Raw genomic sequence first — 16,054 nt, forward strand, 5'->3', positions numbered from 1 at the left:
GGCGAAATTAGGGGCAGCAGATTAGGGGTTAATAATATTTAACTAGTGTTTTGCGAGGCGGGAGTGCGGCAGTTTAGGGGTTAATATGTTTATTCTAGTGGCGGCGATGTCCGGAGTGGCAGATTAGGGGTTAAAAATTTTATTATAGTGTTTGCGATGCGGGAGGGCCTCGGTTTAGGGGTTAATAGGTAGTTTATGGTGTGGTTAGTGTACTTTTTAGCACTTTAGCTATGAATTTTATGCTACAGCGTTGTAGTGTAAAACTCATAACTACTGACTTTAGAATGCGTTATGAATCTTGGAGGTAGAGGCTGTACCGCTCACTCTTTGGCCTCCCAGGACAGACTCGTAATACCAGTGCTATGGAATAGAAAAAAAGGGTTTACGAAGTTTACATAAGTCGTTTTGCGGTAAGGCCAAAGAAGTGTGCGGTGCCCCTAAACCTGTAAGACTCGTAATACCAGCGGTAGTGAAAAGGCAGCTGTTAACGCTGTTTTTTCAGCTTACCGCACAACTCGTAATCTAGCCGATAGTGTACTTAAACATTATTTGTAGATATTTGCTATACTTGCGTATTTATTTTGTTAGGTTCAAGTTCCTTTATTTTATATTTTAGTGCCAAAATGGACAAATTCTATAATACATTTGGTACATAAAGTTTAGAGTTTAATAGAATTTTTTTTCAAAGTAATGTAACCAATGAAATCATATATTGCATAACAATAATAAAGATGCCAAGAACTTATAGCTTCACTGTCCTTTTTTGCTGTGGGGTATTTAAACATAATGAAAGCAATTTCATGCAGCCAATCTAAAACAGCAGGGGACTAAAGCAATTTTAATTGCTAAGATGAAATAAAACTGTTCTTATTGGTTTTAGGCTACATTTTATAAAACTCAAATAATCAACATGCATTTTTAAGAAGGCGGTGACTATTATGTTTACATTAATTCTAGATACTGCTGAGGCTTAGTATTATTTCATTCTACAGAACAGGCATATCATTGCACTAATAACATTTGATCTCAACCACATGGTTATAAATATTTAACTCTTTAAGGGTAGAATGGAAGTAATATACAATTACTTTTAGATGTAAATTTTAGGGTTTCTTCCAAAATTACAAAAAAAAAAATTAAATTGTAATTATTTTGTCTTTTAATGAGGTGAGTTAGGTTTCAAAGGGATATGAAAGTCAATAGTATGCTTGGGCTGTACAATGCCAGAATATTATTATACAACATTTTTTTAACACAGGAATGAGCAACGCTAAGATTCCCCCAGGGCCAATGTAAGAATGTACTTGTGCAATAGTTTGACTGACAGACAAGCTAGTGAACAGTGTGTTTACCAGTCAGCAACTGTGCAACCTTAGGAATATCGTGCTGATGCTTGAAGTTAAAAGAAAGGCCAAACAGTCTTTTTTAAAATTGATATTAAACACATTGGGCCAGCTTACAAGTAGAGAATAATTTAACGCTCCAGCTTGAGTGTTAAAGGGATACTAAACCCAAATTTTTTCTTTCCTAATTCAGACAGAGCATGCAATTTTAAGCAACTTTCTAATTTACTCCTAATATCAGCTTGTAGTAGCATTAACCAGCTACTTTTAATGGCTGGTTAATTATCGTGTTTATAATTTAGTGTTCCAATTTTAATCTAGCCCGTTTTTTTTTAACATGGGAAAAATAAATGTGTAAAATATATACAATATTTAAATTAATATGAATTATACAGGAAAGTGCATATCATTTAAACATTGTATATACATATACTGCTCCGCTAAACTATTAACCCCTTACATGCCCTCAAACCCAGCGCATCCTAACTCCACTTCACTATTAGCCCCTCATCTGCCATACCCTATTAACCTAATAACCCATAACCTATTATTACTAAACCACCAATACCCCAATAGAAAATACCCCCTGACCTATTATTAACCCCTAAACTGCCACAATCCCCACTGCAAGAAACCCCTTAACCTATTAACCTCTAAACCGCCACAAACCCCCATCGCAAACTAGCCCTACACTACTTTACTACCTAACAGCTAATACCCCAAGTCCTCTGACCTAAAACCTTCTAAGTATACACATAATAACATACACTAACATTACAAAAAATAAAAAATAAAAATATTTAAGGGGACTTCAGTTTTAGGATAGGCATAACTGCTTTGTTTTTTTTTATTTTTGGCTGCGCTTTGTTTTTCTTTTTTTTTTGTAATGTGTTTTTTAATTTTTTGTGATGCTAGTGTTTGTTATTTTGTTAAACTTAGGGGGCATTAGGTTAGAGGTCTTGGAGGGTGGGTGTCAACTGTTAGGTATTTAAGTAGTATGTAAGGCTTAGGGGTTAATAGTTCAGGGGGTGTTTGCTGTAGCGAGTTGTGGTGGTTTAGGGATTATTAAATTAGTGGGTGTTTGTGGCAGTTTAGGGGTTAATAGGTGATGTGGTGTTTGAGGTGGGGTGTTTTGGTGGTATCGGGGTTAAAAGGGTTGGGAAGTGTTTGCAGTTGGCTATTGTTGTATTGGGTAAATAGGTGAGCTATTGTTCATATAGGGCTTAATAGGTTAGGGGGTTTGCGGAGGGGGGTCTATGGCGATATAGGGGTTAATAGGTAAGGACATGTTTGCAGTTGGCTATTGTAGTATTGGGGTACATAGGTTAGGAAGTTTATTGTGGTGGTCTATTGGTGGTATAGGGGTTAATAGGTTAGAGGCTGTTTGTGGTGGGGGTTATGGCAGTATAGGGATGAATAGGTTAGTAAATTTAATGTGGTGGGCTATTGGCGGTATAGGGATTAATAGGTTAGGAAGTTTACTGTGGTGGGCTATTGAGGGTTTAGGGGTTAAGAATTGAAGAGCTTGCAGTGGTGGGTTATGTCTGTTTAGGGGTACATAGGTATATTTATTAGGCTTGGTGCAATATATTTAAAAGGGATCCTTTACTTTACATCGCCAATGATGGGAACGATGCTTCTTGGAATATTTCATCAGCATCACCACCCATTGCAATAGTAAAACACCTCTTGGCGATACTGCCATTAAACAGAAATGTAGGCACTTTTGAATATTTTGCCGACATTGCGTTGGATCCATTTTGAATATATCACCGTCTAGCAGCACTTTCGATCATTAGGGCCTATGACCGCTTATCTGCAACAGCTGCTCAGTGTGCTTTAAAAAATGCAATATATTTATCATAGGGGATTCAAGAAAGTAGCATTGAACAAGACCCGGTGTATATATGACATAGGAAAGAGATAAAAGAGCAATTGAGATCAACAGGAAACATCAAGATCAATAAAACATATATTACAAATTGGAAACAATGTTATATTTGTATGAGCTGTGAGAAAGTGAAAGTAATACTGGAAATAAACAAGAGGTAATTAGAAGAGAGAGAGCAGGAAAAATCTAATATAAAATATTATACACATTATTTTATTAGCAAAATTTGCACATTGTGCAATAAACATAAGATAACAAAATATCTTAAATGGACACTAAACAAGGCATTTCTGTTGTGTTTCTGTATAATAAAACATCAGTCAATATTAACTATTTGTTTTTAAACAAATGAACATGTTTTTTTGCTGCAATTGTTTTCCAACAGCCTAATTCCACCCACCATTTGCCTTATTTGGGGGAGCCAATCTGGGCTTCAGTCTGCAGAAAACAAGACTAACCATGGTCATAAAGTTTGTATGAAATGCATTATTTTGCAGTTGTTATCTGAAAAAGCTTATTAAAGGTACATGAAACCCAAAAATTTTCTTTCATGATTCAGATAGAGAATACAATTTTAAACATCTTTCTAATTTACTTCTATTACCTAATCTGTTTCATTCTCTTGGTATCATTTGTTGAAGGAGCAGCAATGCACTACTAGTTTCTAACTGAACACATGGGTGAGCCAATCACATTCAATATATATATGCAGCCACCAATCAACAGCTAGAACCTATTTTCTCTGCTGCTCATGAACTTGCCTAGATAAACCTTTCAGCAAACGATAACATGAGAAGGAAGCAAATTAAATAATAGAAGTAAATTGGAAAGTTGTTTAAAATTGTATTCTCTATCTGAATCATGAAAGGCAAATGTTGGGTTTCATGTCCCTTTAAGGACAGACATGTAGCAAGGTTAGCTTTGGGAAGTCTGCAGGGTTCATTTCAAATTCTGAGAATTAGATATTGCTTAATTTTCAAAGCTAAATTACATGAGAAGGGGCAAAATAAATAATGAAAATACATTGCAAAGTATACATTTTTCAATAAGAATGTAGCTTTCCTTCTTAATAGAAATAATTCTAGACTTTTAGATTAAGCATTACTTTATTGTCAGTTTAATTGGAAGAGAGACAGTCATTTAGTTAACTTTGTCATTCTGATAAAAAAAAAAAAACAAATTGCTTTGCTATACTGAAAAAATATTATTGAAATGTCTAATTCAACCAATAGCCAAAAAATATGCAAAATAGATTTACTTGTACCAGGGCCCACAATATTCATAAAATATGTAAGAATTCAGAATCAGGACCTATTTTAAAGGGACTTTTTAATGAAGAAAATACATTTTGCAATATGCATGTATTAACAAACATTTATCCTATTTGTGCAAAATAATTTATAAAAAATACACATATATTGCTTGAAAAAAACCCATGTTGGCCTATATTAAAAGTGGAACGCAAAAATATTGAGGGATAACACTGCTCAAGTTAAATCATGTTTAAAGTAAACTAGTTTTGCTTGAGTGAAAGCTTCAGGCAAGCTCACATATATGTATAGATATATGTACATATGTATTTAAGTATTTATGGGTTTTACTGTATATATACTGTACATATTTCACATTCCAACGTTCTTCACATAAAAAAAATGTACTTAGTTTTAATTGTAAATACACATTTCTCTATATATCTATATATACCTCTATATCTATTCCTATAGATTAATATGTATAGATATATATTTTACATTATCAGTATCATATACAGTATATATAGAAATATATATTTAAAAATAAAAATTACAATATTATTATTTTTATTTTCTAGGTGAAGAGCATCGGGGTTCATGATTTAGGTTTAAATTATAAAAAGTATTGTACATACTGTAATACATTTCTAAATAAACCGTAGAATATATATATATATATATATATATGTGTGTGTGTGTATTTTGTACTAATGATTTTTAATATTTTATATTTAAAGAACAGTCATTGAAGATTGTAATTCTTTATGTGTGCTAACCCAACACTGCATTAGAGCTAAATTGTGAGCATTACACATAATTTACATTCCTATGTTCTTTACATAAAAAAATATTTATTTTTATTATATATATATTTATATACATATAGATGATACTGTAATGTAAAATAGATATCTATACCTATATATCTATAGGAATAGATATATATGTATAGGTGTATATAGATAGAAATATGTATTTGCAATAAAAAGTACTTTATGAAGAACATTGGAATGTTAAATATGTACAGCACATATACAGTAAAACACATAAATGCTTAAATACATATGTACACACATCTATACATACATATATATGCATACATACCCATATTTAGACATGTCTATTTATGTATATGTAGTTTAAAGCCCTTTGCAGCTCTTTTTTTATTAAACACCTTATACCATATATATTTGAGCTCTTATAACTTTTTTAATATTTGCTTTATAAATAATTTGCATCAGATAGTGTTTAAATGAGTGTGACTGTACGTTTAAGAGTATTTAAGTTGTATTTAATGTAACTTTCTTTCTTCCCCTACCCTTTACGCAAGCTCTCAAGTCGCACTAATCCAACAAGCGGATTTTCAACTCATAATACTTGTGCTATTTCTGACTAGCAAAAACCTGATATCGCTCGCGCTCAACAATTAGTGCTCAATTTGTAATCTAACTCATTATCAAGTTTCCCCATTCTTACCCTCACCAGCATGCATACTCACTCACCATATTGGCTCCATATAGTTGCCACTTGGCTGCCCTCCCAGAGCTTGGTCACACACACTCACTGGACCATTGTTCCTCATGCAATTTAGTCATCTATATATTACGGATAGACCCATGACAAGAGCCATCTTGTGGTTAACCATTTGAATGTATGTGGCAGCGGTTATGTCAGGCTAAGCTTAGCATGTATCCAAAAGCAACAGATGTTTCATCAGATGCTAAAACCAGCTTGGTGGGCATGTACAAAGATCGCTATACGAGTTTTATCCCTCCGTAATCTAATAGGACTTTCTCAAGCGGCATTTGTTCTTAGGCTAGTCCAGTCCCTTTATATATTGTATCCACAGCTCTTGGGTGAAGTACTATAATCCCTTTTTATTTATGTTTTGCAACAATATAAACAAATAATTTCCATAAGTTTTTCACTAGTTACTTATAAAAGCACGGCATCATTGAACAATGGAAAAATACTTTTTCTCAAGCAGCATCTGTTCTTAGGCTTGTCCAGTTCCTTTATAAATTGTATTCACAGTGCTTGGTTAAAGTATTATAATCCCTTTTAATTTATTTTTTTAAACAATGTAAACAAATTATTCCCATTAGTTTGTTACCAGTTACTTATAAAGGTACGGCATCAATAAACAATGAAAAATACTTTTTCTCACAATTATACTTAAAGGGACAATGAACCCATTTTTTGGTGTGATTCAGATAGAGCATGCACTTTTATGCAACTTTCTAATTTACTCCTATTATTATTATTATTGTTTTTATTTTCTTTATTCTCTTGCTATCTTTATTTTAAAAGCAAGAATCTAAGTTTAGATGCCAGACCATTTTTGGTAAACAACCTGGGTTGTTCTTGTTGATTGGTGGATAAATTCAACCACCAATAAACAGCTGCTCTCCAGATTACTAAACCAAAAATTGGCTGGCTCCTTAGCTTTGATGCCTTCTTTTTCAAATAAAGATAGCAAGAGAACGAAGAAAAATTGATAATAGGAGTAAATTAGAGAGTTGCTTAAAATTGCATGCTCTATCTGAATCACACAAAAAAATTTGGGCTCAGTGTCCCTTTAACATAATTACACTTATTAAAGGCAAAGTATGCCTTAATATTTTCTGGAACAAAGAGGTCAAGTTAACAACCAATTGTCATAAGCACACTGCTGCCCATCGCTGCACTACTTACCCCCTTCGCTGTGCTTAGATTCTGTGCCATTTATGACAGCATCAGAATGAGACTCCCATTGGAGCCTTCGGAAGTGTTTGCATTGCACATAACGCATAATACCAGCGCACGTTTGGTAACTTTATTCATCTAATGATGGGCTCAAAGAGATTATATAATTTAAACTATTATTACCCTAATTTATGATCTCTGGGTAATTATCAAGGAGGTTTTGTGATGGCTTAGATATTTGTAGAATGCAACTGGGGAGGTGGAGTTTGGGGGTTTTAGTTTGGGAGAGAAAGAATAATAATGGTGTGTATGTGTTTTTTCAGGTTTTTTTTTTCATTTAATGGGTATATAGGGAGAAAAACAAGGGAAAATACCCTATTTACATTCATAATAAATCTTGAAAAGTATGTCAAGTAAATCTGGAAGAGGAACAGACTAATAAAGGATGCTAAAATATATTTTGATAACTTTTTATCTGTTTGTCTAACTTTCTGAAACATATGAAAGTATATTGTTTCTGATTTGTATATTGAAGAATCTATTGAAGGCTTTTGGGATATTGTAATTCGCTTTTTTTTTTTTTTTTGCTGACAATGTATGTCCCCCCCCCAGTGAATTTGGTCTATAAATAAAGTATAAACATTTTTTTTTAGTGCAAATATCATTTTAGCGTAAGTGATATTTTTTTTTTTTATATATATTTGGTTTTTATTTGAGTTTCACATAACAATAAAAGCAAATGATAATACAATTGACCAAAAAGAATAAATGGTGTGATTCATACATAAACATTAGATGGCATCTTTTAAACGTAGAGGAAGTCATGGGCTTCCTTAGTCTACAAATGACTAGTCCAGGTGATATTTAGTCTTTTCATAAGAGCAAAAAAGATGATCCTGGCAAGCATCAACATATGTAAAAGTTTAAAGTTCGATGGTAATGAACAATGCCAGGTCTGATTTCGATCGGACCTTATTTCAGAGTTATAATAGACTCTAACATTTGAAACAATAATAAAAATAAAAATAAAAACATAAAATAAAAATAAAACAAATAGAAATAAATAAATTCAATGGACTGAAACAAAAATTAAAATGTTGAATATAAAAGGTTGAGTGTAAATGTAATTGTAATTGTACCCGGGTAACTAGTGCGGCAGGACATCAGAAAGTGTTCGGCGTGACGTGTGGCAGGAGTCTTGAGGAGTATGTTATTAATTTATATAGAAGAATTTGAGGGTAGGCACAACTGCATCCCCTATTTGGGCAAGGCTAGAATGAAGGACTCCCAAAGAAAAAGCATATTATCGAAAAAATCTAGATTATCCGATCTAAGGCCTAGATTTGGAGTTTGGCGGTAGATGGGCTGTTAACGCTCCGCGGGCTTTTTTCTGGCCGCACCATAAATTTAACTCTGGTATCGAGAGTTCAAACAAATGCTGCGTTAGGCTCCAAAAAAGGAGCGTAGAGCATTTTTACCGCAAATGCAACTCTCGATACCAGAGTTGCTTACGGACGCGGCCAGCCTCAAAAACGTGCTCGTGCACGATTCTCCCATAGGAAACAATGGGGCTGTTTGAGCTGAAAAAAAACCTAACACCTGCAAAAAAGCAGCATTCAGCTCCTAACGCAGCCCCATTGTTTCCTATGGGGAAACACTTCCTACGTCTGCACCTAACACTCTAACATGTACCCCGAGTCTAAACACCCCTAACCTTACACTTATTAACCCCTAATCTGCCGCTCCCGCTATCGCTGACCCCTGCATATTTTTTTTAACCCCTAATCTGCCGCTCCGTAAACCGCAGCAACTTACATTATCCCTATGTACCCCTAATCTGCTGCCCCTAACACCGCTGACCCCTATATTATATTTATTAACCCCTAACCTGCCCCCCACAACGTCGCCGACACCTGCCTACACTTATTAACCCCTAATCTGCCGAGCGGACCTGAGCGCTACTATAATAAAGTTATTAACCCCTTAATCCGCCTCACTAACCCTATCATAAATAGTATTAACCCCTAATCTGCCCTCCCTAACATCGCCGACACCTAACTTCAATTATTAACCTCTAATCTGACGACCGGACCTCACCGCTACTATAATAAATGGATTAACCCCTAAAGCTAAGTCTAACCCTAACACTAACACCCCCCTAACTTAAATATAATTTACATCTAACGAAATAAATTAACTCTTATTAAATAAATTATTCCTATTTAAAGCTAAATACTTACCTGTAAAATAAATCCTAATATAGCTACAATATAAATTATAATTACATTGTAGCTATTTTAGGATTAATATTTATTTTACAGGTAACTTTGTAATTATTTTAACCAGGTACAATAGCTATTAAATAGTTAAGAACTATTTAATAGTTACCTAGTTAAAATAATAACAAATTTACCTGTAAAATAAATCCTAACCTAAGTTATAATTAAACCTAACACTACCCTATCAATAAATGAATTAAATAAACTACCTACAATTACCTACAATTAACCTAACACTACACTATCAATAAATAAATTAAATACAATTGCTACAAATAACTACAATTACATAAACTAACTAAAGTACAAAAAATAAAAAAGAACTAAGTTACAAAAAATAAAAAAATATTTACAAACATCAGAAAAATATTACAACAATTTTAAACTAATTACACCTACTCTAAGCCCCCTAATAAAATAACAAAGACCCCCAAAATAAAAAATTCCCTACCCTATTCTAAATTAATAAATGTAAAAGCTCTTTTACCTTACCAGCCCTGAACAGGGCCCTTTGCGGGGCATGCCCCAAGAAAATCAGCTCTTTTGCCTGTAAAAAAAAACATACAATACCCCCCCCCAACATTACAACCCACCACCCACATACCCCTAATCTAACCCAAACCCCCCTTAAATAAACCTAACACTAAGCCCCTGAAGATCTTCCTACCTTGTCTTCACCATCCAGGTATCACCGATCCGTCCTGGCATCCGGTGCTGAAGAGGTCCAGAAGAGGCTCCAAAGTCTTCCTCCTATCCGGCAAGAAGAGGACATCCAGACCGGCAAACATCTTCTCCAAGCGGCATCTTCGATCTTCTTGCATCCGGTGCGGAGCGGGTCCATCTTGAAGCAGCCGACGCGGATCCATCCTCTTCTTCCGGCGTCTCCCGACGAATGACGGTTCCTTTAAGGGACGTCATCCAAGATGGCGTCCCTTGAATTCCGATTGGCTGATAGGATTCTATCAGCCAATCGGAATTAAGGTAGGAATATTCTGATTGGCTGATGGAATCAGCCAATCAGAATCAAGTTCAATCCGATTGGCTGATCCAATCAGCCAATCAGATTGAGCTCGCATTCTATTGGCTGTTCCGATCAGCCAATAGAATGCGAGATCAATCTGATTGGCTGATCGGATCAGCCAATCGGATTGAACTTGATTCTGATTGGCTGATTCCATCAGCCAATCAGAATATTCCTACCTTAATTCCGATTGGCTGATAGAATCCTATCAGCCAATCGGAATTCGAGGGACGCCATCTTGGATGACGTCCCTTAAAGGAACCGTCATTCGTCGTTCAGTCGTCGGGCCGGATGGATGTTCCGCGCTGGAGGTCTTCAGGATCCTGCCGCTTCGCTCCGGATGGAAGACCATAGAAGATGCCGCCTGGTTGAAGACTTCAATCGGATGGAAGATCCTCTTCTGCCCCGCTTGGATGAAGACTTTGACCGGATCATGGACCTCTTCAGCCCCCCGCTTGGGCTTGGATCAGGACATCGGAGGAGCTCTTCAGGACGGATCGGTGAACCTGGATGGTGAAGACAAGGTAGGAAGATCTTCAGGGGCTTAGTGTTAGGTTTATTTAAGGGGGGTTTGGGTTAGATTAGGGGTATGTGGGTGGTGGGTTGTAATGTTGGGGGGGGTATTGTATGTTTTTTTTTACAGGCAAAAGAGCTGATTTTCTTGGGGCATGCCCCGCAAAGGGCCCTGTTCAGGGCTGGTAAGGTAAAAGAGCTTTTAACTTTATTAATTTAGAATAGGGTAGGGAATTTTTTATTTTGGGGGCTTTGTTATTTTATTAGGGGGCTTAGAGTAGGTGTAATTAGTTTAAAATTGTTGTAATATTTTTCTTATGTTTGTAAATATTTTTTTATTTTTTGTAACTTAGTTCTTTTTTATTTTTTGTACTTTAATTAGTTTATGTAATTGTAGTTATTTGTAGCAATTGTATTTAATTTATTTATTGATAGTGTAGTGTTAGGTTAATTGTAGGTAATTGTAGGTAGTTTATTTAATTAATTTATTGATAGGGTAGTGTTAGGTTTAATTATAACTTAGGTTAGGATTTATTTTACAGGTAAATTTGTTATTATTTTAACTAGGTAACTATTAAATAGTTCTTAACTATTTAATAGCTATTGTACCTGGTTAAAATAATTACAAAATTGCCTGTAAAATAAATATTAATCCTAAAATAGCTACAATATAATTATAATTTATATTGTAGCTATATTAGGATTTATTTTACAGGTAAGTATTTATCTTTAAATAGGAATAATTTATTTAATAAGAGTTAATTAATTTCGTTAGATTTAAATTATATTTAACTTAGGGGGGTGTTAGTGTTAGGGTTAGACTTAGCTTTAGGGGTTAATCCATTTATTATAGTAGCGGTGAGCTCCGGTCGTCAGATTAGGGGTTAATAATTGAAGGTAGGTGTCAGCGATGTTAGGGAGGGCAGATTAGGGGTTAATACTATTTATGATAGGGTTAGTGAGGCGGGTTAGGGGTTAATAACTTTATTATAGTAGCGCTCAGGTCCGCTCGGCAGATTAGGGGTTAATAAGTGTAGGCAGGTGTCGGCGACGTTGAGGGGGCAGATTAGGGGTTAATAAATATAATATAGGGGTCGGCGGTGTTAGGGGCAGCAGATTAGGGGTACCTAAGGATAACATAGGTGGCGGCGCTTTGCGGTCGGAAGATTAGGGGTTAATTATTGTAAGTAGCTGGCGGCGACGTTGTGGGGGGCAGATTAGGGGTTAATAAATATAATATAGGGGTCGGCGGTGTTAGGGGCAGCAGATTAGGGGTACATAAGGATAACGTAGGTGGCGGCGCTTTGCGGTCGGAAGATTAGGGGTTAATTATTGTAAGTAGCTGGCGGCGACGTTGTGGGGGGCAGATTAGGGGTTAATAAATATAATACAGGGGTCGGCGGGGTTAGGGGCAGCAGATTAGGGGTACATAAGTATAACGTAGGTGGCGGTCGGCAGATTAGGGGTTAAAAATTTTTAATCAAGTGGCGGCGATGTGGGGGGACCTCGGTTTAGGGGTACATAGGTAGTTTATGGGTGTTAGTGTACTTTAGGGTACAGTAGTTAAGAGCTTTATGAACCGGCGTTAGCCCAGAAAGCTCTTAACTCCTGCTATTTTCAGGCGGCTGGAGTTTTGTCATTAGAGCTCTAACGCTCACTTCAGAAACGACTCTAAATACCGGCGTTAGAAAGATCCCATTGAAAAGATAGGATACGCAATTGACGTAAGGGGATCTGCGGTATGGAAAAGTCGCGGCTGAAAAGTGAGCGTTAGACCCTTTAATCACTGACTCCAAATACCGGCGGTAGCCTAAAACCAGCGTTAGGAGCCTCTAACGCTGGTTTTCACGGCTACCGCCGAACTCTAAATCTAGGCCTAAGATAGTAGAATCTTTCTAAGATTAGGTCTGTGCTGACAAGCTTTCTCCATTCACTGATACTTGGGATTGCGGCTGATTTCCAATATCTGGGTATCATTTGTTTTGCTGTGTTTATCATGATTTGGAATAACTGTTTGCGTAGCTTGCATGCTACCTGGGGAGATCCTTGAAGCAATATCAGCTCCGGACCAGGGGTTAATTGAGTGGATAGAACCTTATTGACATCTTTAAAGATCTCAAGCCAAAACTGTCTAATTGGATCACATTCCCACCAGATATGTTTCAAGTTACCCTCTTGTTCACACCCCCTCCAGCATTTACCTGGACTATTTTTATATATTCGTTTCAGTCTTGATGGAGTCATACACCAGCGCATGCAGATTTTAATATTTGTTTCTTTTGCTCTAGAAGAATGTGCTGACTGTGACAGTCTTTTGAATCTAGAAAGCCATTCTGTGGGGGGGGGGTGTACTGCCAGTTCTCTATCCCACCCTATTGTATATGAAGGCAGTTTGTCGAATCTATTTTCTAATACTAATTTATACAGTGAGGAGATTGATCTCAAGTTTTCTGATCCATTTGAGCAGGCTTGTTCAAATTGTGTAAGTGGACGTGTAAAGTGCGCTTTGTATTTATGTGAGAGGATGAAGTGTCTAGCCTGATGGTAGTTGAACCAGGAGGTGAAAAAGGGGGGAGATAATAGGTCAATTTGCTGCTTTGTCATTAGTTGATGTTTGTCTAGTGTGAATTTGGATCTGTGCACTCAAAGGGGAGTTTGTGTTTGTGTTTCTTTCTATTTGTAAACCTGGGGGAAATTCGGGGTTTGATAGTAGATTCGTGAGCGGAGAGAATTTAGTGGAGATTTTCGGATGTGTTTTAAGGACAGATAGCCAATCTTTCCAAGTTTCATTAGTAATACATAATTGGGACATTGTTGGACTTTTCACAGCTGAGGGGTTCCAACACAAACTGCCAATGGTATCAGTGCCCGCTAGAGATGTTTCTATCTGTACCCAACCCTTGGATTGATCAATCTCGTATCTGCACCAATCCACTACTCTTTGAAGTGAGATAGCTAACTTGTAGGAGCTAAGGTGGGGAACACCCAAACCTCCTTGTGTCGTGAGTTTATGAATCGTGCTTTTACTAATACGTGGAGGTCTGCGCCTCCAGATATAGTCATTCATTATTTTTTGTAATATATTAATCTCTCTAGAAATGTTTTGAATGGGGACAGTTTGTAATATGTATAATGCTTTGGGCAATAACACCATTTTCGCTTCCTGGATCCTGCCCAGCCAAGAGACATTTTTTAAAAGCCAGGAGGAAGTTAGTGATTGAAATTCAGTAATCAATTTCTCATAGTTATATTTACGTGTGAATTGTCTGTCTGGAGTAAGATAGATACCTAGGTATTTAAGGCATTTGGTCTGCATTTTAAGGGGGCATTGTGTCTTAATAGCTTCTAGAACCAGATGAGGTACCCTCACTGGCAGGAATTCAGATTTTGACGTGTTGACTGAGAAATTAGACACCTTACCAAAAGAGTCAAGTTCCAATAGGGCATGAGAGATAGATTCTAACGGATCAGTCAGTGTAAGTAACAAGTCGTCCGCGTAAATGGCCAGCTTATGGTTCCTTGGTCCTATCTGTATTCCCTTAATGTTGCTGTTTGATCTGAGTTTGATTGCTAGGGGTTCTAGGGAGAGAATGAATAGTAAAGGTGAGAGGGGGCAGCCCTGTCTGGATCCATTTCTAATTTCAAAGTGTTCGGACAAGGTCCCATTTACCCTGATCTGTGCCGAAGGGGTGGTATAAAGAGCCATTATTTTTTGTATAAAGTGATTGGGAAAGTTGTACTGTCTGAGAGTCATCTGTAAGTAGGTCCAGTCAAGTCTGTCAAATGCCTTCTCGGCATCGGTGGATACAAATAGAGTCGGGATGTCTGCCGATTGCACGTACTCTAATAGATTTAGGACTTTCACTGTGTTGTCTTTTGCTTCCCTAAACGGCACAAAGCCGTTTCATGTAGGAGAGTACTAAGTGGTCAATTAAAATGTAATCTAACCTGGAGTAACACCTATTTGGGTTTGAGAAAAAGGTAAAATCCCTTCTCTGTGGGTTCATGTACCTCCATGTATCATGTACCCCTAGCAATTTGAGATTCTGCCAAATAGTTTGCATTTTGGGTATTTTAATTCTTGTGTCTGGGTTGGTACAATCCATTTTAGGATTTAGGGGTACATTGAGATCTCCCGCTAGGATTAAAGATCCTTTAATATGTGACAGGATGGTATTGGTAGTAGTATTAATGAACGAGCTTTGGGATCTATTTGGGGCATAAACATTCACTAATGTAACAGGTTTTCCAAAAAGAAGACCTGTAACGCATAAGAATCTACCATCTTTATCATGTTCTATGTGGGTTTTAGTGAAAGCAATGGACCTATGTATCAAAATGCTGACACCATTGATTTTTTTGGATGGGTTGGAACTGTGGAAGTGCAAGGGGTAGTTAGAAGAAAAAAACTTAGGAACATGACCAGACTTAAAATGTGTCTCTTGTAACATTAGGATATGCCCCCCTTTCTTGTGTAGGTCTAGTAAGGCCATTCTGCGCTTATTTGGACTATTGAAGCCCTTAACATTTTGGGTGAGGATGATTACATCCTGTGTGTTATTCCTACTCATACCTGTGCTTTTTGACAGAAATTATGTGAGTGAAATGAGATTTCCTGCCACACTCACCAAGATGAAAACCCGGGTACTGCACTCTGTGTAGAAAAATATAAACAAAAACATAAACAAAAAAAGCAAAGTAGAAAAAGAAAATTACAATTAACAATTTAACATTCCAAGCGCTACCTCTGAGCAGGAGGAGCGCTTGTTGCAACATCAACACTAAGGGAGACTAGTTCTCCCGTCTGGCTGAGAGAACTGGATAATCTTACAATAAGCCTAACATGGCTCAACTTCTAGTTTTGTGAGATTAAACATGTAATTGTTAAACATTATTAAGTCTAAGTAAACTTAGTCAGATTTTAATTTATTAACTCTACAAACATGTGTCTGAAATTTATCTTCTAACAGTAAGAACTTTATATGGCCCCTACCCGTATGTTGGGTGTTACCTATGTCTCACGACATGCTTAAGTATACTAGGGGGGGACCTACCCCTACAGCATCTAG

This window comes from Bombina bombina, chromosome 4 (genome assembly GCF_027579735.1).
Source record: "Bombina bombina isolate aBomBom1 chromosome 4, aBomBom1.pri, whole genome shotgun sequence".
NCBI classification, from domain to species: Eukaryota; Metazoa; Chordata; class Amphibia; order Anura; family Bombinatoridae; genus Bombina; species Bombina bombina.